The sequence below is a fragment of the Ictalurus punctatus genome, chromosome 3 (assembly GCF_001660625.3).
Source record: "Ictalurus punctatus breed USDA103 chromosome 3, Coco_2.0, whole genome shotgun sequence".
NCBI classification, from domain to species: Eukaryota; Metazoa; Chordata; class Actinopteri; order Siluriformes; family Ictaluridae; genus Ictalurus; species Ictalurus punctatus.
This window is the reverse complement of record NC_030418.2, coordinates 4,586,354-4,614,050: the sequence shown is the minus strand read 5'-3', so window position 1 is coordinate 4,614,050 and position 27,697 is coordinate 4,586,354. Positions and strand designations below refer to the sequence as shown.

At 41.2% G+C, this 27,697-nt stretch overlaps 1 protein-coding gene across 3 annotated transcripts in view; it reads left to right on the top strand.

Moving 5' to 3' along the window:
- Nucleotides 1-27,697, top strand: part of macrod2 (mono-ADP ribosylhydrolase 2) — a 613,005-nt gene that overhangs the window by 272,384 nt on the left and 312,924 nt on the right. The window lies entirely within an intron of this gene.

The following is a 27,697-nucleotide window of genomic DNA, read 5'->3' as shown; positions in this document are numbered from 1 at the left end:
TAATTAACTGCACTTCCGTGAAATTAAAAATAAAATCTCCAAAAATTGTTTACGGTACCTTAACGAAAACGAACAGTATGTCGATACGTGAAATTCTGGAGCGGACGGCGTGGCGCGGGGACGTGATGACGTGTGCCGTTAATCGCTCCGTGTTCTATGACGTGTAAAACGGGAACACGGAAGGAGTATTCTAAAAGCGACTCGTGTAAACACCTTAATCAGAATATTGTCTTATTCAGAATAAGGTCAATCATTAGATTACCGCTGTCCGTGTAAACGTAGTCAATGTCATGCAAGAGAGGCATTTGCCACAAATCTTTTATGGCCTGAGAAATGAATGAGCTTGACTCCAACTTGTACACAAACATTCTGATCATGAAGACCTCTGCCTAATCCATGTTTAGTAATAAGGAACTATGCGAGACCTTTTCTCAGGCACCTTTCATCGTTCAGGATCGTGTATAGTACGTTTTTCCTTTAGTTTCGAAACATTCTTTTCCTGAAGGGTAATAAGACAAAAATGAAACGAATCAAAACCACAAGGCGCAAAAGTCCTGAAGATTGCGTAGCACTGTAACCGGAGACTCCTTCCTTAAATGCTTAAACGTCCACCGTACAGAAAGCTTCACCGTATCACCGAGCGCTTTAATGCCGTCATTTAAATTACAGCCGGAACCGCTACTGTCCCGGCCACGCGGTTATAGAAGACCTTCAGATTTGAGAACACAACAGTGCTGGGTGTATGTACTCTTTAACCGGGAAAAAAAGTAAATAAATCTTCGTCTGGAAACCTGACAGGATTTCGGTTTTACCTGCTGCATAACTCAAACTCCTTAGCCTGAGAAAGTACAGCTTTCAACTGCTCTCAGGCAGAAAAGTACTATAACACAATGTTCTTCAACAAAGGTCACGGAGTGAAACAGGGTGGAAAAAAAAGTGGTGGGGGGTTTAAAAAAAAAACAAAAACCTGAAGCTATTTTGAAATATCGCAGAGTAGCTAACCGTATATTGAACAAGCATTCGTCTTCATTTGACTGCATCCGTTTTTTTTTTTCATAGTGCTAATGAGTTTTTAGGTTTTTGGGCTCCTTTTCATCTGAAACGTAAGCAAATTTTTTTTCTTTTTTTCCCTTCTTCTTCTTTAAACCGACTGCTGTGCTTCAGTTTAGACCTTCTCCTGTGAGAGGACTGTAATTCAGTAATATAACCGCTGCTCTGCACAGTTTGGTCCCTGATTCACTTTCATGCTGAACACTGTAAAAAGGGAAAAGAAAAAAAAAAAAGAAAAAAAAAAAAAGAGTGGGGTGGGGGGGATTTCTGGCTGGAAGGACTCTCTCTAGTCCTCTGTTCTTTCTCACAGCTCTTCAAAGTAATTCGGAACGACACGCACTTCATTAGACACGTCTTTGACTGAAGGCTGCAGAGATGCGTTTCCGCCTCTTCGAGCACTTAGGGCCTTCATTTCAGCAGAGGGAATCAATAAGACAATTTTTCTGTCCTTTCTGCGCCGCGACTACCACTGCTGGTTTTTTAAAGCTTTGCTGCAAGTGAACAAATTTGCACTTGCGACCACGGGTATGCAAGACGGGAGAGGTGCACGAGCGCGTGCACGAGCGTGTGTTTTTTCTCTGTTAAACCAACTGGGATTCTGCGTGTTTTTTATTATACGTCTGCGAGACGTGAGCGGAATTATAAGCGAACAAACCTGAAATGGATAGCCTCTGTATTTTCATTATCGGCGTTTTATTTATATAATCGTTTTAACTTGGCCCTCGAGTGGCACGCTCGAATCCGGTCAGTCGAGGTTCACGTCGGCGAGCGAACTGGATTTTCACGTCGCATCACACCGGCGTAAACGCGGAACGGATTCGGGAACGAATCCGTTCTTATTCGGCTCGATAAGTAAGACTCGGGGCGTTTATACTAGCTGATTCCTCGTCTCTGTGGTGGACATGAATTTGATGAATATAATTTAAAAATGCACATTTTTATTCACAGATTATGCACGTTATTGCGGAGCGGTTTTCTAGTTGTCGGCCAGAGCGTAGTCTGTGGTGGGCGTGAAAGTTATTACTCATATGGGGGTTGGTGGCGGAGCAGTTAAGGCTGTGGGTTACTGATCAGAAGGTCGGGGGTTCAAGCCCCAGCCACTGTTGGGCCCTTGAGCAAGGCCCTTAACCCTCTGTGCTCCAGGGGGCGCTGTATCATGGCCGACCCTGCGCTCTGACCCGAACTTCCTGACATGCTGGAGTATGCGAAGAAAAGAACTTCACTGTGCTGTGATGTGTATGTGACCAATAAAGACTCATTATTATCTTGTCTTTTATTATTATTTTTTTCTAATGAGCTGCTGTGGAGCGGAGGACGCACACCATTGTGACGGCGCTAAGAACGCGTTGGCCCGCGTCTCCTTTGCTAACACACACCTTCTGTTGGGTCCGTGTGCTGTGAGGGGTGACTAAGTGGGAAATGAGCTGTACAGAATGATCATGAATACACCTGGCCCACACACGAGCTTCTCTCCGTGCCTGTTCTTCTAACACACACTGCCACCTCCAGGCTCGTTCTCTCACCCCCTGTGACGCGTTTCTTTTCATCATCAATTCCTCCCGTAGTACAATCAGATCTATACTGTACTACAATAACCGGGGGATTTTAACATCTTTTGATAGGTTTGTTTTTATTTTTATTCGTGTCGTGTCTCATTTATTAATCTTAAACTGCTCGAAAGAACGTCCGCGTCCTATGAGAGCTCTCGAGTCGGAGACGGTCGGTACGTTTACATTTACAGCGATAATCCGATATTAAGACGATACTCGGATTAAGAAACTAGCATGTAAACGGCGATTATCGATGACCTTAATCCGATTAAAGTCATACTCGAAGGGAACACAAATAGAATTAAGACGTGTGTGGTATCGCTGTTTTAGTCGCGTTATCGACGTGCGTTATGCCGATACGTGAAATTCCGGAGGGACGTCGGACGGCGTGGCGCGGTGACGTAATGACGTGTCCCGTTAATCGATCTATGTTCTATGACGTGTAAAACGGGAACATGAAAGGAATATTCTAAAAGCGACTCATGTAAACACCTTAATCAGAATATTGTCTTATTCAGAATAAGGTCACTAATTAGATTATCGCTCTCCATGTGAACGTAGTCATTTTCGTATAAGGCACCTCACTAATGTGAATCCCATTCGATAGGCTTCGACTCGCATAATTGTCGTTACCGCACTTGTATATCCGGATTTATTATTATACCGTCAAGTTGAAATAGCCTGCTTATTTGGTAAAGTTGTTTCATAGAAACGAATCCAAAAGAAAGCCATAATAATAAATAAGCCAAACAAGACTAGCTGTTCAATCACGATGAAAGAAATGGTGTTTGTCTACGAGAACTGATGCACTGCAGTGGCTGAGCTGCACTATTGGAAGTCTTCATTTCGTCATTTCCAGAGATGTGACCCTATGAACTTGACGTTTTGTGAACATGGCGAGCATTAGTTTGGTTTGACCCATGAAAAAACATCACGCAACCTTAGTTAAACGTTGCTAAATGACGCGTACGTTTTTTCCCCACCAAGTATTAGTTTTGGTGATCGTTTCGTCGCTTAAATTTTGTTGCCGTTGTTTCAAATCCGAACAGCTTAGTGTTGTGTTGTCATTTGTTGAGCAAAGCACCACTTACCCTTCTTCTTGTTTGACCTCGCTTGTTTGACGCGATGTCCTCAATAGCCTGCTGTGAAAGATTCAGGTACATTAAGTCATGTAGCCACACTCATGTCGTCGTTGTCCAGAAACCAAAAAAAAAAAAAAAGCATGCTCAGCTTTGATGACGAAGGGCTTATTGGCTGGAAGGGGGGTGGCGCACGAGGGTCGTAAAACAGGGTCGTAAATCTCAGTACCGCACAGCAGGAAGAAGCACGTCTCTCCGCTGCCTGTCTCACTCACTTTCTCTCAGCTTTGCACCTTGGCTCGTTTGGAGAAATGAGCTCCGTGACGCCTCCAAACATGGCAAACAAGTGGCCTGATGAATGAGCGCACTACCGGCACTCATTTAGCATGTCAACAAGAGGAGCACAAAAAAAAAAAAGAGCGCTCATGATGAAAGGGTTTGATGACTTCTTATTAAAGCAAGCTAAGTTTAGAGCCTATTTATATGATGTCAAGGGCACGACATTTTGAAATACCATTCAGTCACTGGGTCTGGGGAAGTCATTTATTCAAATCATTTACTTTGACTGGAATCCCATTGTCCCGTTCGTATCGATGGCAGTAACGATGGCTCGTTCGAATCATCTGTGGAATGTCCACAACATAAAGCAAGAGTGATCAGTCCGGCGGAGGCCAGCTCGGACGGTACAGATCTAACGGGCGATGGTTGTAATGCGTCCACGAGTGGTAGCGCGTACTGTAAAGCCCTCCATTGATCTAATCATCATCATCTTTTAATGTTTTTAATATGGACACGTGCAGTTAAAATGAATGGCGCTTGTGAAAGCACTCTGGTATTAATCTACATTTTAATCAGGATGAATGTGTAGAACAGTTTGCACTTTACAGCTCTTACACACTGCCATGTCATTTAGCTGTCCCGGAGTGTTTCAGTCCAACGATAATCTAATGGCCGCAGCAGGCGTCTAAAAAAGTGAAACGCTGGAGTTTTTAAGCTTGTTAAAGGAATGGTTTATGGCGAATTGTATAAAATGTGTTTGGAATATGTGTAGACTATGACGTGAGCATGTTCCCCCATGCTTGGGGGAGGGGGTCGGGGGTTGTAAACTTAATCACATATTGCACGGGTGTGGGGTTTTCATGGAACGTATCCACGACCGAGGCGTTCATTAAAAAAAATAATAATAAAAAGTTGACTTTGGAGTTGTTGTGAACTAATGATGTCGCAATATTTTTGCTGAGAGTCCTGTTGAGATGTTTCTCAACAATCCCATAACATCCTTGATCCAAGTGGCGAACATACTTTTGTATGATTTGTTATTTGGAGCATGAAAATGACATTCATTTTGGTTTATAATGTCCAAGGAGTTTAAACATCTACACTTGGGGGTCATCAAATGGCGGACCGCGATCCAGATGTGGACCTGGCAAAGTATTTCAGTCTCAGGCTGAAGACTGAAACCTGAAACTAGCTACAGGCCGAGAAACATTAACTCGGAAAGAACAGAGTTTTTACGGGCTTTCTGAGATGTTTTCGAGGCCGGGCACAAAAACGGAATGTTGAGTGGAGTAGTGAAGACGGATGGACAGTGACGTCTGTGTGTGTTGCGCTCGTGTCGAAAAGATGGTAACACGAAGCACCGCTACAAAACATAACCATTCCCAACGATGCCACAGCCGTTTGTGGCCAGGAGCCAAGAGAGCAAATTTGGCATCGCTCTCTAGGTGGGAGTGCGGGCATACTCTCTCTTCTCGTCAACCAGAGCGATACCAGCCAATCATGGCCATCTGTGAGCTCGAGTATGTGGAAGAGGGCCGATAGCGCTTTCCTGCCCCGTGATGCAGCATGAGCAGCCGTTCAAAAGTTCTCCGGACGGAGGCCGTCAAAAGACCGGGTAGAGCTGGCTGGTGGGCGGGAATTGTCAGGTGAGCAAATTAGGGAGGGGTAGAATCTTTTGCTATACGTAATTATTTCTAGCTATAATCTACCTGTTCTTGGATAAGCATTAAACAGTAACTGTTCATTCAGTCACGATAGAAATGCCGTCTCAGAACATGCCACGCAGTGGAACTCCAGTCCGTCCGAACTTTCCAAAGCTGATGATTGGACGTCATCTCAGCAGTGGTTTATAAGTCCTGCCCTTGATATGATTCGAATTAGCCCACTTTAATAAGAAGTCATGGAACGCTTTAATCGTGAGCGCAGGGTGGTGGTGTTATGTTAAAATGAGCCTCAGTAGTGCACTCCTTCATCAGGCCGCTCGTTTGCCGTGTTAGACGGCATGCGAACAAGTTATCTTAAGACCGAGTTCTCTTCATTATCATTAACACAATTTCGAAGATCTCAAAGGTGTATAACCGCACGTACGACAAAATCTTTTCTCGCTGCTTTGGAGAGTAGCGCTACAGGGGTGTTTTTAACGCCGCTTTTATTTGTGCATGTGTGTCTTTTATAGCACTATTATCCCTTTACAGCATAACGGCATCTATTAATCTTCACGGGTCAGGGGAAGACACGGCGATGGACCGTATTTAAAGCGCACAATCCAAGATGTGTTGGAATCGGCCAACTGGTGAATGCTCAGCTGTCTCTCCAGAGGCGAATTTTTAGTAGCATGAAAACCTGTTGGCCTCTGCAAGCGATTAGCTGAACGTTTTTGCATTCAAATTGCCCATATACCGGCAGCTGCACAAAATAGCTCAGTCCGAATTGCATAATCCCACTTCGACTGGCTTGTTTACTTGCACAGACTATAGCTGTGAATTGTAATTACTGTTCAAGCAATATTAGGAGACAGCTGGAGTGCGACGGGCTATTTAGTATGTATTTAAAATAAGACAGGATGAAATATTCAAGGAGTGGAGCCGGTCAATCACGGAGCACTCTATATATTGTAAAAGGTTCAGGGATATGGTCTGGTTCAGCGGTTCTTAAACCGGGGGTCGAATACCGAGAACTGAATGACATGGCGTTGAAAAATAAACTTGACCTATCTCTGTGAGGCTGGGCCTTTTTTAAAAATTATTTATTTATTTATTTATTTATTTTTTTGCAGCGCTGGTGTACCTGAAGAACAAGTATAGAGCCAGACTCGTGGTCGTAGATAGATTGCGTGTTTTCCTCAGCAGTACTGAGCCACGACCGGACCGTCTCGCCTTCCTCTATTAAATCCCACCGGTCCCGCTGAATGAGTGGATCGCCATAGGGGGAGGGGGAGGGGTTTGTAAGGGGTTTTTCGGAAACTCTCAGAACAAAGGACGTTTGGAAATTGTCGGCTCTCGCGCGTGTTGTATCGCGCCGTTCTTGCACGGTGTAAATAAAAACGTAAAATAGCGGCGTACATTTCCACAAGGCAGTAAGTGCAGGAGGACTACGTTTCGAAATTCTTGATTAGCCTTAAATTGGTTGTAAATGAGGGTAAAAGCCCTATTCAGAGATGATCATTATTGCAGGTTAGTAATGCCTATTTTGCTCTTTTGCGTCAGTGATTTCAGTGAACAGTCTCAGTGGGAAAAGGTTTCTCTAGTGTTCTACTCAAACGTTTCCCTCGGATATCCGTATGGTAATAGTGCTACAATCCTGCCCGTCAATTTTAGTCGTTCTACATGTAATAGAATTCGAGGAAGTTCAAGCTGAAATGCGGGTGAACATCAGAGTGAAATATCCTGAGAATAGGGTTCGTCGTGTTGCTCCTGATCTCCAGGCCTGATGTAAAGAAAGCGGTGTATAACATCTTTGCACTGAAATGACATACTGAAGGGACCAAAGCGGTACCCTTGATGGTACCACGGTAACAACAATGAAGTACAGTTTGGTTCTTTTTGGGTTTTTTTTTTTTGTACCTCTGGAGAACAGTCTTGGCGAGGGATAATTATGCTCTGATCTTCTGAACGAAGGATTTATTCTATAATAATTGCATGACGACATTGTTTAAACCAATCCGGTTCCTCTCCACTCAATCGCATGTTGAAATTGAGGAGGATTTAGAGTTGAGGATGTTTATGGGAACGTGAAGCTGGAGTGTTTATCACGATTGCTCCGAATGTTCGAGGAGAAATAATGTCCTAGGTCTCGCGTTTCCAGATCGAATCCCATGGGATTGTCGTAATCTTGGTGCTGCGCGGACTCGCACCGCGCTGCACACTTTCGCTGTTGTTTGTGGGATATTATTGCTGTCTGTGTGTTAGATGTGCTGTAGCCGATGGACGCTATTGCAGTGAGAAGACAGGAGAAAAGCTGGTGGGTGGACGGGGGCGCGCGGCTCACTTGTCTGGGACAGGTGGTCAGGGCCGACACATCGCTGCCCTTCAGTGTGCTGCCTTCAAACTGTTATGTCTTCATCTGAGATTGGAGAGGAAAGGGGAGCTCTCCTAACAGCTCTCTTCACTCTCTGCTTTATATGACATGGGAGTGCAGTTGTGTCTCTGTTCTCCCAGATATTTTTCTCTTTTGTTGCTGCCACAACTTGATAAAACTAGTAGATGCTAGATGGTTTAAATAGTTTTTATTTTTATTTTGTGTCTTTTATTTGGTCATTTTCTTTTATTTTGCTTAATTTTTTTTTCCGTTATTTTGTTTAATTTGTTTTTTGATTGTTATTTTTTGCTTTGTTTTCTTTCCTTTTTTTTTTTTTTTTGCTTTGTCTTTGTTTTTTTTTCTTTGATTTTTTTTTCTTTTAATTTTATGCTTTGGCTTCTTTTTGTTTTGTTTTTTGCTTTTTTTTGTTTTGCTTTTCTTTTTGTTTTGTTTTTTTTGGTCGGAGGTTTGCTTTGTTTTCTGTTTTGCCTTTCTTCTTTTTTGCTTTGTTTCCTTTTCTTTCTTTTTTTTTGCTTTGTTTTTTTTTTCTGTTTTATTTTATTTTGCGTTGTGTTTTTTGATTTTCTTCTTTTTTTGCTTTTTCTTTTTGGGTTTTTTGTGCTTTTTTTAAATATTGTTTTGCTTCGTGTTTTGATTTACTTTATTTATTTATTTATTTATTTATTTATTTGTTCTTGTTTAATTTTGATTCGCCTCTTCTTTTATGCGTGTGTGTGTGCGTGTGTGTGTGTGTGTGTGTGTGTGTGTGTGTGTGTGTGTGTGTGTGTATGTGTGTATCTTTCTCATTTTGGTCCGCTTTGTGTTTTTGATTTTTCCTTTTTTTTTTATTTTTTTTTTTACTTTGCTTTGTGCGTTTTTGATATAATTTTTTATTTTTATTTTAGAAACCCTCCAAACAAAGGACATTGGGAAAATGTGATCTATGTGAAGGAAAGAAATGGCAGCAGAACAGAAGCAGTGAGTGGAATGGGACTGTGGAGAGAAGATATTTGTGACAGATTTATTCACCCCTGGGGTTTTTTTTTTTTTTTTGTATGTTTGTTGTTTTTTTTTTTTTCTAGCATCCCTTCATAACTAAAGATTTAGGAATTTGCCAAGCTGTGGCAGGACTGTGGCCAGAAAACAGAAATGCACCTGTTGAATATTGATGGTCCACGCAATGGATAAAGTAGCTCTGTTTTGTAAAGCTGGAGCCACGTCTTCTTAGGGGAGCCGAGCGAAGAAGTAGAAAAAGAAAAAAAAAATCTTTTCAGCACTTTTTCCTCATTGTGTCAGTGCTGAATGGTGTGAGGAGATGAGGCATGGACCAGAGCCACCGCTGTGTCGTTTGATGACAATTTCTTTGTAAACACATTCGACACAGTCCACAGTCCACGCGTCTAAAGCACAATGCTGAAGTTGTTCTTTGGGGGGATAAAAAAAAAAACAATGTTTGTAATGCAAATAAGGTCACTTCAAAGCCCGTGCTATTAGCATTTTTAATTTGCAGAGGCTTTTTAATATTTTGAGTGTTATTTATTGCATTTCCCGCAGCTACACCGGGGGAATCTATTCGACACGCTTATAGGACTAAATGATATCACTGATGATGATGACGAATGCGTAGAGAAGAGCAATTGTTTAGGCATCAACGTGTACACTTGATAGATCGAGTGACATTTTGTGGCAGGCGAGAGACAGGAGGGATAATGAGCGATTTGTGACTGAAGAAACGTTTTCAAATGCATTTACTTCACTGTATTATTAAAGATGAAAGTGGCGTAGGCTGTGTGTGTGTGTGCGTGTGCGTTCCACTCTTGTTGATTTGCATTTTTTGATTCATTCTGTCCTGAATATGCCATGAAATGCAGGTTTTGTTTAAAAGCAATGAACTCATATCTTCTCTTGAGCTGTGAATTTGTGGCAAGTGTAACAGTACAGATATCTCTATCTGTATATATACTGCAAGTCTAGTATTTTACTGGAATGAAGTGGGAAAATGAGCCTTACTTCGAGTGGATATAAAAAGTGTGCACAGGGCTGTTAAAACGGCAGGTTTTTGTTATGTAACTTGATCGTTCACGTAAGATCTTTTCCCACCTTTAATGCGGTATATCGAGCAACAAAATACGGGTGGAAAAACAAATTGGGGGTTGGGGGAAGTTCGAATGACCTGGTTGCACAGCCCTTAATGAATACTTTGTTGAAGCACCTTATGCGTGTAATGCAGCACTTTTATTCCACTCCAGATCGGTCAGATTGCAAGGGGATCTCCTGTGCACCGCCGTCTTCAAGTCAATCCGCAGGTTTTCGATCGGATTTCGATGTAGGCTCTGACTAGGCCGTTCCGAAACATCGATCTTCTTCCTCTGAAGCCGTTCCTTTGTCGACTCGGATTTGCGCTTTGGGTCATTGTTGTGCTGGATGCTGAAATTTTTCTTCAGCTGTCTGACAGAGGCCTGCAGGTTTTCTGTCAAAATAGATTGGTACTTGGTGCTATCCACGAATCCCTCTATCTCGACTACAGGCTCAGTCCTAGCTGAAGAGAAGCAGCCCTGTAGCATGATTGGCGGATGTGGCTCAGGTGGGACTAATCGTAGGGTTGGCGGTTCGATTAAACTCCACGTGACTCCATGTGCCGAAGTGTCCTTGGGCAAGGCACTGAACCCCGAGCTGCCCCCGATGGCGAGCTAGCGTCTTGCATGGCAGCTCTGCTACCATGGGTGTGCGAGTGTGTGAACGAGAACCAGTGTAAAGCGCTTTGTAGAACTGCTAAGGTTAAAAAAGCGCTGCATAAGTGCAGACCATTTACCATGATGCTGCCACCACCTTGCTTCAAAGCAGCATTTGGGTTTTTGCACCAATTATATCTTTTAGAATTGTGACCAAATAGTTTTACCTTGTTCGCATCACACTGTATCACATTTTACCACATGGTTAAGGGTGATTTAATCGGGCTGGGGTTAAACCCCCCCCCCATGAGAAAACCTTTCATGAGAGAGTTTTTCATTTGAATTTGGAAAAAAGTTATGATATTATAGAGCTTGGTTTAATTTTTTGCGTCACGAAAGCCTGCAGTTTTAACAGGATTGTGTAGACTTTCTTTTTTTTCTTTTTTAATCGTCGTGTTTGAAAAATATAATTTGACGAAGGTTTATTTGGATTTGATAAATGATAAAAGCTGTAGCGTTTCAGACACTGCCGTGTGCAGAACTCTTGCTACGTATACTTCCTGTCAGTGTTGCCAGGTCTGGGGTTTTCCAACACCATCTGGGCTGCTGCTGTAGCTTGAATTTTTCATTCACAGGTTAAGGGTTGGGTTTTTGCACGCATTAGACTAATGTGTTTAGTGTGTATAGTGCTTTTTGCAAGCCAAATAGGCAAGCTGGAGCCGGACCACCACGGATATTTCCCGGGCCTGGATGAACCCATTTAAAAAGGTTATTTCCCCAAGGAAAATCAAATAATCAAAACTATAATCCATTCTAAAGCAATATTCAGAATTATATCGTACGCTCCCTTGAGTCGTTTTTCACATTTTTCTTTTTCTTTTTTTTTTTGTTTGCCCGACTTAGGTAACTCACGTGAATGAAAGTATCCAGAAAGCACATGCGTATAAGAAAATGTTTGTAATTAGCCACAAAATTTATAGTGGACATGGAAGCACTTACACCCCCCCCCCCCTCCCAAAAAAAAAAAAAAAAAAAACATTTTACATAATACTACCTTAACAGGTGAGCTGCAAACGATTTATAGTTCTACATATTTGACCGTTATAGATCAAATAAACATATTCATACGTTTTTTTTTTCTGCACGTCAAAGGATTATTAACCTCTCCGTGCCCCAACCCCTCCCCTTTTAAAGGTTTAGATTTGGACCCATTAGTTTTGAAGACCTGGCAACCCTGCTTCCTGTACATAATTAAATGTTGCGAATGGTTAAACGATCTGACGTCTTTAATGTAATTGCTTTCAATCCGGAGCATTAGAGCTGACTTGGATTAGAGCGTGTGGTCTGGAAAGCCATGCCTTGGTGTAATATTCAGAAATAATTGCGATCCTGTTTCTAATTGAAATCCCGTCTCTGAGAGCAACGGTTGAAAATTGAGCCAAAACGGACGAGCGAGAGGTTGGGATATATATATATATATATATATATATATATATATATATATATATATATATATATATATATATATATATATATCTTGGATTGACCGTTCTTTTAAACCCAAGTTTATACTGAAAGGGCTGTCCTGTCAATCAAAAGCCACTCGCTTGTGTAATCGAATTCGAATCATAAACATGGCGAGAGCCTGAGCATTAAAGCATGTCGATTAGCGGCCGCAGCGACGTTCGGCGTGTTCCCTGCCGAGGCAGAGACGGAGTAAAAAGCGGCCATCTGCTGTTGCAGCAATGTGTGGCCTTTAAATACAAGATGCATAAAAATTCTCTTGCGTGACCTACGCTGTTCGTGTTATACAGCCCACGTGGTGTGTGTGTGTGTGTGTGTCTGCAGGAGTTTATATATGGCAACCTGGTCGTCTCCTTTTCCACACACATACAAACATAGACACAGAGGTGTGTATAGATGATTCACCATTTCTCTTTGCTGTAAAGGTGCTGAACTTTTTAACAAGAGAGCTCACCATTGTCTTGAATGTAATAGAATTTCTGTTGAAGTTTATATCCCTCTGATATCCATCATCATCCGAGCCTCGGGTTTAATACGCTTTAATCGTCTTATTTCTCAAAGGTCTTTGTTAAACAGGGTTTTTATATTTTTCTTTTCTTTATGTATTTCTTTATTTATTTACCCCTTTATGCCCCTAAAGCTGTCATACTGTCTATTATTCATATTTTGCACCCAAAAAAAACCCCCCCTTATCTCAGACTCATAAGCACCAACGGTGTGAAATATGCCTGGTGCTGAAATGATGCATTTGGTTTGAAAGAAAAAGAGTACGTCGGTGTAGGTGATGTAGGAGCAAGGTGACGCTAATTATTTGTGGCAGTTCAATTACATTCCCTCCCCCACCCCACCCCTCCACTTTTTTTCCCCCCTACCCACTTTTGAATCTGCATCAGGTGAAGATTTGTGATGGTAGAGTGCCGGAGATTAGAGTGAGCTCTTTCTCCTCACGTTGCCTTTCAGAGGGTTTTAAAAAAATTTTTATTTTATCCCCCTCCCCCTACAATTTGCTGCCTCTCTTGATGCTGCTAAAATAACGGAAAACGCCGGAAGGATATCTAGTCTCGTACAGTACATGTGCACTTACGCTGAGGTATAAGGTCCAGTCTCAATCTCGCGCGTATATGTTTATATATTCTTTGGATTGGAAAACGACCGGGTGCTGTCGTGGTCTCGAGATTCGAACGTGTTGTGCGTTCTGAGATGCTTTTCTGCTCACCACGGTCGTAAAGAGTGGTGGTTCGCATTACCGGAGATGACTTTCTGTCGTCTTGAACCAGTCTGGTCACTCTTGTAAGCTCCTGTTCTATACTCCTGTTATCCACAACAGACAGACGCGTCCTTATTCGCTGTGAGTTTTCACAGTAATCACTGAATAGCTGATGAAAATGTGACCAGTAAATGGCTCTCTCAGGTTTAATAAAGCACAAAACTCCCCCTCTTTAAATTGTTGCCCCAAATGGTATATTACACTCACCTCTACGTTCCTCATAGAGTAATCATGTTATTAATGTAATCATCTCATCAGTGTTGTCGCTCGGCCAGCGCGAGCATTTTACACTCGTTATTTTTGGACAGATGTCAAAAAAAACATGGCGTAAGTGGATATGTATGTTGAGGCTTGGCAAGTAGGATTTGAGAGTGCGGGGTGTTTTTTAGGGAATATCTGCGCCTGTCTGATTACAACCCCATGACTCCCGCTCCAGATTAAAAAGTGGCAGATTAATTGGGCTGTCAATCATGGCTGACACTGGCTCTTTGTCTCCGGGAGGAGCGTGGAAGAGCAGAATAACACGGTGATGCCGTTGGGAGTCAGAGGTGACATTGCTCAACGTTTCTCGATAAGTCCGAGGTAATCATTCGGCAGCAGGTAGCGACTACAGTTATTCGAGTGAAAAAATGATCTTTTTTTATTGAGGTCATGTTGTGACAGTGTAAAATGTCTCGAGTTGAGCATCTTGAGCCTCCTCGTGTTACTCAACACGCACTCCGGATGAAAACAGAACAATAAAGCCGCCCGATATTTATTCCGATCGAGGTCCGTTTTCGCACTTTTGATAATAACAGCGATGATAAACTTCGAACCCTGACTGCGATTCAGAAGCTACGTCAATATTTACGCGAGTCCCTCGAACTCGAGATCAAAAGCTCGCGTAAAAGTTTATTCCTTTTGTTTTAGCCTCGGATATCGGCAGATATTTATTGGATGAGGATGACCGAGACGGGGTATTTTAATAGCTTAATAGTCTAGCCGAAGACGAGGGATTTCAAATAGAGCTTAGACCTTCTTTGCAGTCGTGAAAGTGAGATACGGCGGTATATAAATGAAAAGAAGGAAGTAAACATCGAAGTAAACACCTAATAAGAGTTCTAGTGCATTGCTGCTTTCGCTGCGTGAATAGTCCTAGATGTAACGATCACATTAATCACTGGAAGTTTCTCTTAATTTAACAAAATGGCTTCCACCTTCATTATTCAACAGCTTATACATAAAATTCAATCCAACCCATTCTTTATTTTATTTCATTTCTGCGCAATTAAGAAGTAGAGACGTCGTCTGCTATTGCAGCCGGTGACTGGAGAGGCCATGAAAAAGAAATCGTTATGAAAAATGTCATATTACAGTATATTATTTTCTATTATCGCGCATTGACGGTTAACCTTCGTCGTGTGAGGTCATGACATCGGAACGTTATTATTCCACCTTTCTGTGGACTTTACAGCAACGGGATTAGTAATTGTGTCATGTTTATGCATTTAATATGTAATAGGTTGGAGTATATTTACGACATAAACCACGATTTAGACGGCGATGTATTGTGTTTGTGTGAAATATAACAGAAGTGCGTGTCATGTATGTATGTATGTGTATGTATGTAGGTCCGCATACCGATGTGTGTAATTTCAGTATGGACTCCAGATCACGCTGGTAGAGCCATCTGTGGCTTGAAGCCAAGACTGCAAAACCGGCCTTGCTCTCTGGGTGGGAGGGATGGCGTCGTCTCTCTCCCCCGTCAATCACAGCGACGCTGGCCAATCGTAGGCGTCTGTGAGCTCATGGATGAGGAAGCGCTTCCCCCGTGACCCAGCATGAGCAACAGTTCATGAAATATAATCAAATATGATGTATACTTTTGCTCCCTAATCGTTTTTCTTGACGCTCCGAGACGTTTCGATCCTGTTTATCCCATTTCATTTTTTCGTGTCATTTATTTCATATTCAGTAATACAAAGAGTTTTTTTTTTTTCTTCTTTTTTTAATGAAAGAGATTAAAGCACAAATCATGGGTTTAATGAGTATTCCATCTTTAGATAAGCCAATTAAGTGCTTTCTGTGGAATTTTGTGCTTCACACCACTTGCACTCCCAGGAACGTGCTAATTCTTTTTAATCAGCGCACAGCATGATTTAAGTGAGGAATCGTCTCTGGCCATGGCGTGATCAATCCGAAATCATCATTCGGCGGATTGATCCTGAGAGTTGCTCATCGATCCTTTCTTCTCACCATGCCTGTGGCGATGTTTGCCATTCTTTTAGAAGATTGTCTTTGCTGCCGGTAGATTACCTTTAGCTCATTAGGGAGATTTTGCATGTCTGCCTGGAAACATTATTAACTGCGGCCGGCTTTAAGCGTGATGCTGACACACACATATACATATACATTTTTATATATATATATATATTTATTTTAACTTCATTAGAATCACTTTACTTGATGCATTAATGCCTCTCTTTTTTTTCTTCTGCATATTATGGTGCCATGCTTCAGAAAAGTGACGCACAGTACAAGTCACATGTAGGCTTTGCTAGCTGTCCCTGACAGTATGATGCGTGTGGGCGGAGTTAGGTGCTGGAACTAAACTAAAAGAAGTAGAAGCATGCCCGCTGGATCGCACGGTTGCGCTGCCTTTCTGCCTCAGCCGTTCTTTCCGTCCCTCGTTTTTCTCTCACCGAGGTTTAGAGGCAGGAGTAGTATTGAGCTCAGCAGTAATTATGGTGTGATGGTGCTGTGTCAGAGATGGCCATGTCGATGTTAATGATCCTCCCACCACTTCCCCGTGCACCCCATCTCTCTCTTCTCTCCTCCTGCTTCTCCTCAGCACTGATATCCTCGACATTTCAAATACAAATGCGGTGTGATGCCTCGCTCTCTCTCTCTCTCTCCCCCTATTTGTCACTCTATCTCTTTTTCACTGACATCTCTCTCTCTCGTTCTGCGTGTCTGTTTACAGGCTGTCTGTACTGATATTTTCCTCCTTTTTTCCCCCCCATTTCCTTCGATATTTCTGGTCTCTGATGTGTTCCCTCTCGTTCTCTTTTTTCTTTTCTTTTTTCCTTTCCCCAGACTGTTGGTTAGATGAACTTGCCATAATATACAGTCTCACCGTCTCGGATTCTCACCCCATTTTCTTTCTCGATTATTTCTTTTATTGAATTACGATCACCGCGACCACTGCTATCATTTTCAAGTTAGCGGTTATACCGCGCTTTTTTCGATGGAGAAGTCTGATTATAGAGAGCTTAGCGTTTGGGTCAGATTCGTCAACGCGGACCGAAAGTCTTATTTGTTTACTTATTTTCACATCGAAAGTGAGATTTTTCTTAGTACTTTTGTCTAAAACAAATCCACAATGTTCCATATTTGCTCCATTGGTGATGGTGCAGAGGCAAGGATTGAATGGAAATACAGTGCTGTGAAAAAGTATCTCTCATACTAAATAGCATTAATAATCATCGTCTTGCTGCATAATCCAGTCCCGCCTGAATTTTAATTTACGGACTGAAGACCGGACATTCTCCTTTAGGATTTTCTGGTAGAGAGCAGAATTCATGTTTCTCTCAATTACTGCAAGTTGCCCAGGTCCTGAAGCAGCACAGCATCCCCACACCATCACACTGCCACCACCATGCTTGACCGTAGGTTTGATGTTCTTTTTGTTTTATTCTATGTTTGGTTTACGCCAAATGTAACGGGACACCTGTCTTCCAAACAGTTCCACTTTCGACTCATTAATCCAGAGAACATTCTCCCAAAAGGTTTGAGGATCCTCAAGGGTTGGTTTTTGGCAGAATTCAGACGAGCTTTAATGTTCTTCTGAGTTAGCAGTGGTTTTCACCTCACCCACCTTTATTGATGCAAGAGAGACCTGTCCTGGGAAGGTTTGCTACTGTGCTGAGTTTTTTCCATTTGGAGATAATGGCACTCACTGTGGTTCACTGTGGCTCACTGTGGTTCTCTGAGTCCCAGAGGCTTTGAAATAGCTTTCTAACCCTTCCCAGACTGATGTATTTCAATCACCTTCTTCCTCATCATTTCTGGAATTTCTTTCAACTTTGGCATCGTGTGTTACTCAGTCGGGAAAGTTCAGTCGGAAAAAGTTCTATTGAAGTGTTGATGTGATTGAACGGGGTTTGCAGTAATCAGGTCTGGTTGCGTCTAGTCCAGATGAACCCCGTTATGACTGCACTTTGATAGATTTAAGGAAAGGCACTTTGTTTGAGATTATTTAAAATATTTCATATGGATGTTAATCCTTTTAAAAGAAACTACTTTTATTTAAAAAAAAAAAGAAAAAAAAAAAAGAAAAGTAGCCTTTATTAGAATTTTTGGTCAGTAGTTGTTAGAACAAAGGGGGAAGAAAGCACACTGTATATTAGCCTTGCTAGTTAGGCATGGCAGGAGAACATCGGGGTGTTTGGTAATTTGCATATTTATGTACATATAACTGATACTGGAATTTTTAATGAGAAATTGATGTAGAGATGCTTCAGGGCAATTTTGGGGGAAAAATATTGTTTTTGAAAGGGAAAATAAACAAGAACAAAAACAACGTATTCCACATAGATTATATTTAATAGCTTGCAATTGCATATTTGGGGGTACATTAAGCATAAAGACTCTTTCAGTTAGAGTTAGTAAGAACGTCTTGTCTGCTAGTAAGAACGCCTTATCACGCGCTCTTCGACCCGAAATATTTACCCCGTGTTTTATAATCTAATTAGTAAACAGTAAATGGAGTGCTCGGCGTCATTAGAAGAGCGATGGTCATTAAGCTTTCGTCTCTGTTGTCTTTCACTCACCGCTGTGGTTTTGCAGGAGCAATAAGCTGTGTGAGTGAAGGATGTGGTACGGGCGTAAAGCAGGCTGCCCTGGGAGCAGGCCATTCATTGTGATAAGAGGACGAGGTTGCGGATGAGTCAATGATTGCGCAGTGCAGTGGAGGAGAAACAGACACAGAAAGGGTCGCTGAGGAATGAGAACGCCGTCTCATTTTTTATCACTATGCGCTTGCAGTACACACACTCTGGCTAAGGGGAGTGCCACTTGATGCTGATGTTCATCCATCAGCTCAGTTAGTGACATGAATACCAAACCACTGAATACCAAACTTTTAAAGTTTTGATGGGCGTGCTTGATTATGCCGTTATTTTAGAGATTATCTGCATACAGCTGTTAATATAGTATATGGAAATTATCATTTCTCATATTTATTAAAAAAAAAAAAAAAAGAAGGAAATGCTAGGGTTAAGGGATCAGTTTAAAGCTTTTGATGCCAACCATATCTCTTTCTCTCTCTCTCATTTTTTTTTTAAATATGGGAAATGACTATTTAATAATTCAATGCATTATATTAATAACTAAAATCATTCTTAAGGCAAGTAATTTTGTATTAAATAGCAGTCATTTGCCAATTCCCCATTTGTTAAAATATTAATACTACTACTACTACTAAAAATAATAATAATATTAATAATGATAGTTGTCATCATCAAATGCCAGCCATGCCCCCCCCCCTTCTCCCTCTTCTCTCTCTTTAATAAAATAAAATAAATAAATAAATATGGGAAATTTAATACATTATATTAATACCTAACCTTTCCTTGAGGCAGATCGTTTCATTTTTAAATAATGTGCATTAAATAGACGTTTCCTATATTTCCAAAACTGATGATGATGATCTACTACAACTACTTCTTCTACTACTACTATTACTACTATTGCTACTCCTACTACAGCTATTACTGCCACTGCAACTATTACTACTACTACTACTGCGACTACTACAACTACTATTACTACAACTATTACTACTACTACTACAACTACGACTACAACTATTACTACTTTGACTACTACAACTATTACAACTACTACTATTACTACAACTATTATTACTACTACTACTGCTTCTTCTACTACTACTACTATTACTACTACTGCTACTACGACTACTACAACTACTATTACTACTACTACAACTATTACTACAACTATTATTACTACTACTATAACTATTACTACTACTGCTTCTTCTACTACTATTACTACTACTGCTTCTTCTACTACTACTACTATTACTACTACTGCTACTACGACTACTACTACAACTATTACTACAACTACTATTACTACTACTACAACTATTACTACAACTATTATTACTACTACTATAACTATTACTACTACTGCTTCTTCTACTACTACTACTATTACTACTACTGCTACTACGACTACTACTACAACTATTACAACTACTACTATTACTACAACTATTATTACTACTACTACTGCTTCTTCTACTATTACTACTATTACTACTACTGCTACTACGACTACTACAACTACTATTACTACAACTACTAATACTACAACTATTATTACTACTACTACAACTATTACTACTACTTCTTCTTCTACTACTATTACTACTACTGCTACTACAACTACTACTACAACTACTACTACAACTATTACTACAACTACTATTACTACAACTATTATTACTACTACTATTACTACAACTATTACTATTACTGCTACTACTACTACAACTATTATTACGACTACTACAACTATTACTACTACAACTACTACAACTATTACTGCCACTGCTACTATTACTACTACTGCTACTATGACTACAACTATTACTACAACTACGACTACAACTATTACTACAACTACTACGACTAATAATACTACTACTACTACTACTACAACTAATACTACTACAACTACTACGACGACTACTACAACTTACTACTACTATTACTACAACTACTATTACTACAACTATTACTATTACTGCTACTACTACTACAACTATTACTACTACTGCTACTACTACTACAACTATTACTACGACTACTACAACTATTACTACGACTACTACAACTATTACTACTACAACTACTACAACTATTACTGCCACTGCTACTATTACTACTACTGCTACTATGACTACAACTATTACTACTACTACGACTACTACAACTACGACTACAACTATTACTACAACTACTACGACTATTATTACTACTACTACTACTACAACTATTACTACTACTGCTACTACTAGTACTACTACACAGGAAGATTTGATTCCAGCCATCTTTTGCCCTGTAAATCGAGATGTGGATCTCATGGCCTTCTTGCGAGTGTTTCTGAAAATCGTTTTCTTTCATCCATTTCATGTGTGCTTAAGTAATAAAAAAGACCCACTGTGCTAGTTATGAAGGAAGGACGGGGATTACTTTTATAATGCTCATAATTAAAAAAAAAAAAAAAAAAAAAAAAAGTGTGCACTCTGTGTGCAGTGCCATGCATCTTCTCTCTCTCTCTCTCTCTCTCTCTCTCTCTCTCTCTCTCTCTCTCTCTCTCTCTCTTTCGCTCTCTCCCTCTTTCTCTGTCTCAGCTTCCTCATAGTGCAGTGATTAATGGCTGCTCCAGCGCTAGCAGGCCTGTTTTTCCCGATCCATCCCGGCTCCGCCCGGCCTCATTTGGGCTTCTCACGATTGCGGCCCATGCGGGAACTCGGAATTTACAACTGCGCGGAGTTGGCCGAGTGGCACAGGGACCTACTTACGGTCGTGCTGGGCACGGTTATGGCACCTCTGGCGCTTCTGGGGCCCATGTAGGAACTGTCGGCAATATTAGAGGCAGACCAGTAGGTGCCCACGGGGGGTGCTAAAACTGATTACGCCATTCTTCTTCTCCTGACACGCTGCGCCACATGCCGCAGGAGCACAACTTGCTCGCTTGAAGCCTCTCGCACACTTTCATATTCATTTTGTGAGTCCTAGGTGATGATTTCGCGCTAGGAAGTAGGCTAAAGGCGAGATCTTGACATGCAGAGCTTAGTGCAGTTCTGGGTGTATGAGTCGAGCTGTAACCGCTCATGCTTTTGTCTTTCTTAATTGGATAACCTTCTCAGGGAAGTGTCAGCAGGCCACCCATTGGTAATAAGTATAAATGGTATGGTATTTCAATTATACCTCCACCTGTTTGTGCCGAGTAGGAAGGCTGGGCTTCAGAATCCCAGTTCTTAAATATTGTCTCAGTGGTGTTTGTGTGTGTATATGTATATGTGTGTGTATATATATATATATATATATATATAATATATATATATATAAAATGAATGTAACACTCAATCTGGATTTTTATTTTGTTGTTTCTGTCCCCTCTGTTTGTTCTAAGGTTGCATTCAATCCCTAGTTCCCACTTACTATCAAGAGAGCCTCTTCTTTTTAAAGCTGCGCATCTTATTCCAAACGCTTTCAGCTGTATATCCACGCAAAGCCGCATGAATGTCTGCTTTTCCCAAAGATATCTTGTGCCCATTTTCTAATGACAGTGTCTTTGAGCCGTAAACTATCGTAGTGATGCAGAAAATAACGACTAATGTACTACTTGACCAAATAATCTAACCGTACGTCCGTGTCAGGGGTGTTTTAATATGTGCTACTTAACACCGGCTTATGTGCTGAATCCTTTTCATTCCTTTGATAAATATCCTTTCTATTGACATACACTTTAGTTTTTGATTCGCTCGGCTTCCTAATTGTTTCTTCTTAATGCACGCAATTATGCAAGATCCAATTACCGGCGTCTTTAGAGATTCCTGTTATTGTTAATATTCTTAAGCCCCGAGATAAATAGAAACGAACGAAGCTTTCAACGACGCGTCCGCTTGAGCGAGGTCGATGGGTCTGAAGGAACGAGAGAGTCACGCAAAGTTCATCCTCGGATCAACTAAGCATACTTTTGTTGTAGTGATGTAGCCATTTTCTAGATATCACGAGAATGAATGGGAAGTTTAATGGTCAAAAGAGTTCATTTGGAAATGGATACATAGAATGAAAAACAGACATTTTCTGCCCTTTTTTCTTTCTTTCCGCTCCCCTCTCTCGTGTGTGAGGAAGTTGGCTCCTTGTCGACCCTTCCCTTCGAAACCACTTAAAAAAAAAAAAAAAAAAACACTTAGAAAACACAGAAAGACTTTTGCGGCGAGACAGAAATGGAGGGTGGACTCTCCTATCTGTCATCTCCGCTCATTTCTTGCACCTTGGGTCGAGAGCTTGCAGGAGAGAGCACGGCATGCATTATTTAGATAGGCAATGAAATTCCACTGTGTTTAGCGCTGCCAAGGCGCAAAAGTCTAAAAATACTAGGCCGAAGTAATGAAACCTCTAGATACGGTGATGAATCTCCGACGAGACCGGCCTCCTGCTGGATAAGTGGCCCAGATATCCCGTCATTGTGCTCATGCCATCATTTATATAAGATGCCGTGATCAGTGTTGACTGAAGAGACTGAGCACTAAGGCTGTAATGCATGCGCACTATTATCTATAGGTGGCTGTGTATGACTTATTGGCACTCGTGTGTATTAAGTGCCAGCGTTGGGTCGTTAGGCAAGAATAGACAACACGTTTTTCTAAAAAAATAAATAAATATATATATATATTTTTTATTATTATTATTATTATTTCTTCATAGCCTGAATTCAAATCCGTGAAATCCCTCACTGCCTTTAAAAGTGTTAAAAGTTGTGCTTGTTGGAGTTTACTAGTTTCCCCGTGTTTACAAATCTTCCCACAGCAGCAATTTTCCTACATCATTACATTACATTCTTGTGTTTTTGTTTTGTTTTTCAATTAAAATGCAAATGCAGTTTAAAATTGAAGTTACACCTCAAATCCGAATGTGGAGCAGATCAATGGAAGAATAAAACAATTAGATGAATACCACGGATGGATCCAGTGTAAGACCCGACATGTGGAAAAAAAAAAAAAAAAAAAAACCTCAACTTCCCTTGCCTTTACATCTGCATAGAGATAAATATGAGCAAAGCGTGACACGTGAGCGAAATAATTAACGCTTAAACGCTTGAGTCAAGTCACGTGGATTGAATCGAGTCGTTTTGTAGTTGTACATGGACGACGTCGTACAGTGAGGCTGGTCTATACTCCATATCGCAGCCTTGCAGATAAGATGGTCGATGAAAACGAGACCGTTAGAAACAGGAAGTGCGACGTTAATGGCGATCCGGGCGCCTGATTTTCTCCTTCACGTAGGATGAAATGTAACACGTTTGTGCGAGCATTTGCTCTGTAATTGGGGTCTGTAAATGCATTCAGTCCACTACGTCCCAGCCGACATAATGCAATCAGGCCGTGTCACATTTTCCTGCTAATGAGAAACAAGCATGGGAAATTGCATCTTGTTAATTTCAGCACCACATTCCCACATTCTCTCGCTCTCTCTCTCTCTCTCTCACACACACACACACTCACTCTTTCACTGTATTATGTATTATTCTCGAGGCTGCTGAAAGCTTCCTCTCCAGTTCATAGTGACAACTGATTGTTTACTGGCAAACAGTGAATAAAAGAGAGATGAATCATTGTGGCGAATCAAATCATCGTGCAGGACGTTTATGCTAATACTATCTCTTATTCACGCGTTCGAGTGAAATTGTTTTAGAAAATTGACCGGATTCTTGTTTGGGACTTGAGTTTGACCCTGGACTTTAGGAATTTTGGTCCGTCATCATGTTCGATATTAAATACGTCATCGGTGTACGACAATATAGAACAGTGCGATCTACTCAAATTGCTTTTGGAGTAAGTTGCATTGACTGTTGGGGGGGGGGGTGTGTTTGGGGTCGGGGAGTTACTGCAGTGAATGCATTTTAAGTCATTAGTCATAGACTGCAAAACTAATTCAGGCTACTTGTCAGAACTCGGCTTTAACAAATCCAGATAATCATCCAGTTATGCAAATTAGGACTCTTACCCAACATTGTACAAGCGTATTGGCTTACACCAAATTTCCCACAGGTGTCATGATCGTACGAATCTAGTTATGTTTATTTAACAGTGTAATCAGTATCTAGTGCTAACGTTGACTCAGAATGATTCATCTACGTGGGTGACAAAACAAAACCCGAGAAAAAAAATTTTCCTCACACTTGCGCAATTCATGTGCACTCGGTAAGTTATGAATCAGACTATTATCCTTTGACACACGACTATAATCGGATTACACGTATGTCAAGATCCCTTTTGCAATCAGATAAGCAATTAGACGTTGCCCCTTACTACCCAACACTTATTGTTATTAGATTATGTAGGCTGTAATTTACTATCGCACCCTCATTACCGCGTCACATGAAGAACACTGTAAAGCTGTACACTCAAATTACAGACGTTCCAAAGTGTGTAATTCATCCGAGACCACAGCGATCTGTCCGTGACTTGGCGCAAACTATTAAAGAATTTCATTTTATAATTGTGTCTTTAATCCAACTAACAGAACGAAACGAAGAGAGAAACTTTGCCACGTTGGAAAACTGAAAGTTACTGTACAATTTTACCCATAAAGCACCGACGCTGGTTATATAAAAAGCTTGAATACACCGAAGGCGGAAACGACGTTAACGCCGGGAAGTCAACGCTCTGTACGGAAGCTGCTGGAAAAGCGAGCGCCATTCTAATGCAAGGCAGCAGCTAATGAGCTATCTGGGCTCTGTGTGTGCAGATGTGCGTGCAGTTACGGTGTCTCAGATCCAGATGCCCAGCATGCACTGCGGACCCTAATGTAGTGGATGCAACAGGGATTTCCACTGCCTCTGCTCTGGTGGACAACACCAGCTCGCCTCTTTAATTAACACTGGCATTTATGTCACTGTTCCTTATTTCCAGTCCAGCCCCTAGCTTGTCCCTTGGCTAGCAGACAGATGGCCACTTATTAGTGATAATTAAAATTCCATCATTGATCATAGTTTGTAGTCTTATTTAATTTGAGTCTTGTTAATAATTAACACAAGGGAGATGTATGGGAGTCATTTAAGTGTGGTGGGTCGAGTCTAGTCTCAGATTGACTGCTCACACTCTCTGGTCTGTGGAATTATTTCATGTTCCATAGTTAGCATTTGTTAGTAAGATATATATATATATATATATATATATATATATATATATATATATATATATATATATATATATATATATATATATATAATATAAAATTATTTTGCTCCACACCCTCCACGTTTTTCATACGTTATTTATTTTTGCACGGATAATTCCGCTCGCCCGCATTTGAATACAAAGCTAAGCAACGGTAAATTGATTCGCAGCCGGAGTTTGGAGGCCTCGCCATTTCTCAGGCTGTAATGAAGACGGAACGTGGGCTTTTTTGCTTTGCCTCAGAGCTCCTGTGAAGCGAAGTGGGTCAGAACAAGGACCCGCGTGGCAGCGGCGCGTCCTCACATTGTTTTAAAGCGCAAGAAAAATAGCCAAGGGCCGTGCGTTTGATCCTGCGTGAGGGCGCCATTGATTATTTTCTGCCGGGAAAAAAAAGAAGAAGAAGGAAAAAAAGGGGGGGGGGGGGGTGTGTGTGTGTGTGTGTGAGGGGACGCTCGAACACGACTTCAGATAAACAAAGCCGTTAGCAGGACAAAAGCTTTTGATATCTCGTTTCATGTTCTGTAACGCGGCGCAATTACGGGACGCGGAAAGTTCGCTCGTGTGTGGGCTCGTTCAGACGCGGTATCGCAAGCATGGGGAAATAACAAGCAGCCTTTGCAGGCAGTACAATTAGAGAGGGAGTCTGTAAATCAGGACGTGAGCTCTGATATCTACAAGACATAAAGTAGATTAAAGAGAAGGATGGAATTTGTTGCTTGAAACCGCGGTGGAGTGAGGATTAAATGACACTGAAATGTTCAAGAAATTGAGATCAGTTAGGATGTGTTCTTGTGTTGGACGTATTCTTCTACGGGGTCATTTTTCAAAAAAAAAAACACTAAAGTTGCTAAGAATAGTTTTGTGTTTATCATTCGTTGGCATGTATAGTTTTTTTTTTAAAGAGAGAAAAATTGCCGTGCACTGTATGTTGTCATGTACACGTATGAAAGTCCTAAGAACCAAGTTGTTTTTCTGTTGAGTTTTATGGGAACAGGAAATGCCCGAGCTTTATCTGTTCCTGATGTTAGTGAAGATTACGGCAGGTTTGGAATCGGTGACTGCGGCGATGAAAGCGGTGGCAGCGAGCGAAGGAAAACATCTATTTTTAGCTATTATCCTAATCCTTGAACTACTATCAGTAGAAGGGGGGTGGGGGGAATTCCCCAAGCTGTTACTTCAGGCATGTGGTAGTTACTGCGTGTCTGTAGTATGTCTGCAGTTAAATCGCCATTTTATTGCAAAACGAATTCAGTTCACTCCTGAATCGCACGAAGAACAATATACAGGGTTCAAACAACATAACTGAGGGCTACGAAATGATTCCGCAAATTAAATATTCCGTGACGGATCGTTGGACCTCGGCAGTGATGGCGTGCAGATTGATTGTCTTATAAGCTGCAAATGCTTGCATAGAACCCAAGGCTTAGGCACACCGTGTATGGGATAAACCACAACAGCGGTATGGCATGATACCCGACGTGAAGCAGAGCTTCTGCTACCACCGCACGTTATTGATCGATTGTTTTCCAATCACAGCACTTCCTGAAGTTTTATTCCACTTATCCTTGCACGTAACGTGCCGATAATTAAAAACGTCACACTTATTAACAGATGACGCGGCACACTTTTTAACCAGGTACGTTTAACGATGTGGAACATCCGCGGCACGTGTTCGTTCCCGCCGTCACTTAGATCTCGTCGTCTTACGTTACGCCGAGAGTCCGCGCTACAGTACACACCTAAAAAAAAAAAAAAAAAAAAAAAAAAAAAAAGAAGAAGGGAAAAAAAAAAGACTATACGTTGCTATAGAAACCTGCGAGTTGAATTACAGCCGGCACCAGATGGAGCCGAGCTGCTTGAGAAAATTAATCAACACCTTCCGACCAATCAGATTCAAGAATGACTTTGAAACTCTGTGAATATATATATATATATACATATAAAACTTTCCAGCTGGGTTTTGTAGGTAAAAAAAAAAAAAAAAACACTTAAAAGAAAGCGAAAACAAACATGAACGTGGTTTTTTGCATGCGTGTTGCGAAGGTACTCATGCGTCATTTGTCCTCCACTGAGGAGCTCTACTTCCTGCGGTTACCGTTTTGCTACTCTCAGTTTTCACTGGTTATTGATGTTCGGCGTTGAGAAGTGCAAGTCAGGTCAGGTTGAGAAAATTACTCCGAGTTCAAGTGGCCTTCGGTACTTTTTCCATTTTCCGGAAACTAGAACCGCGTCCTGAAATCCGTATAGACGGGTGCAGATCGGCACCGCCTCAG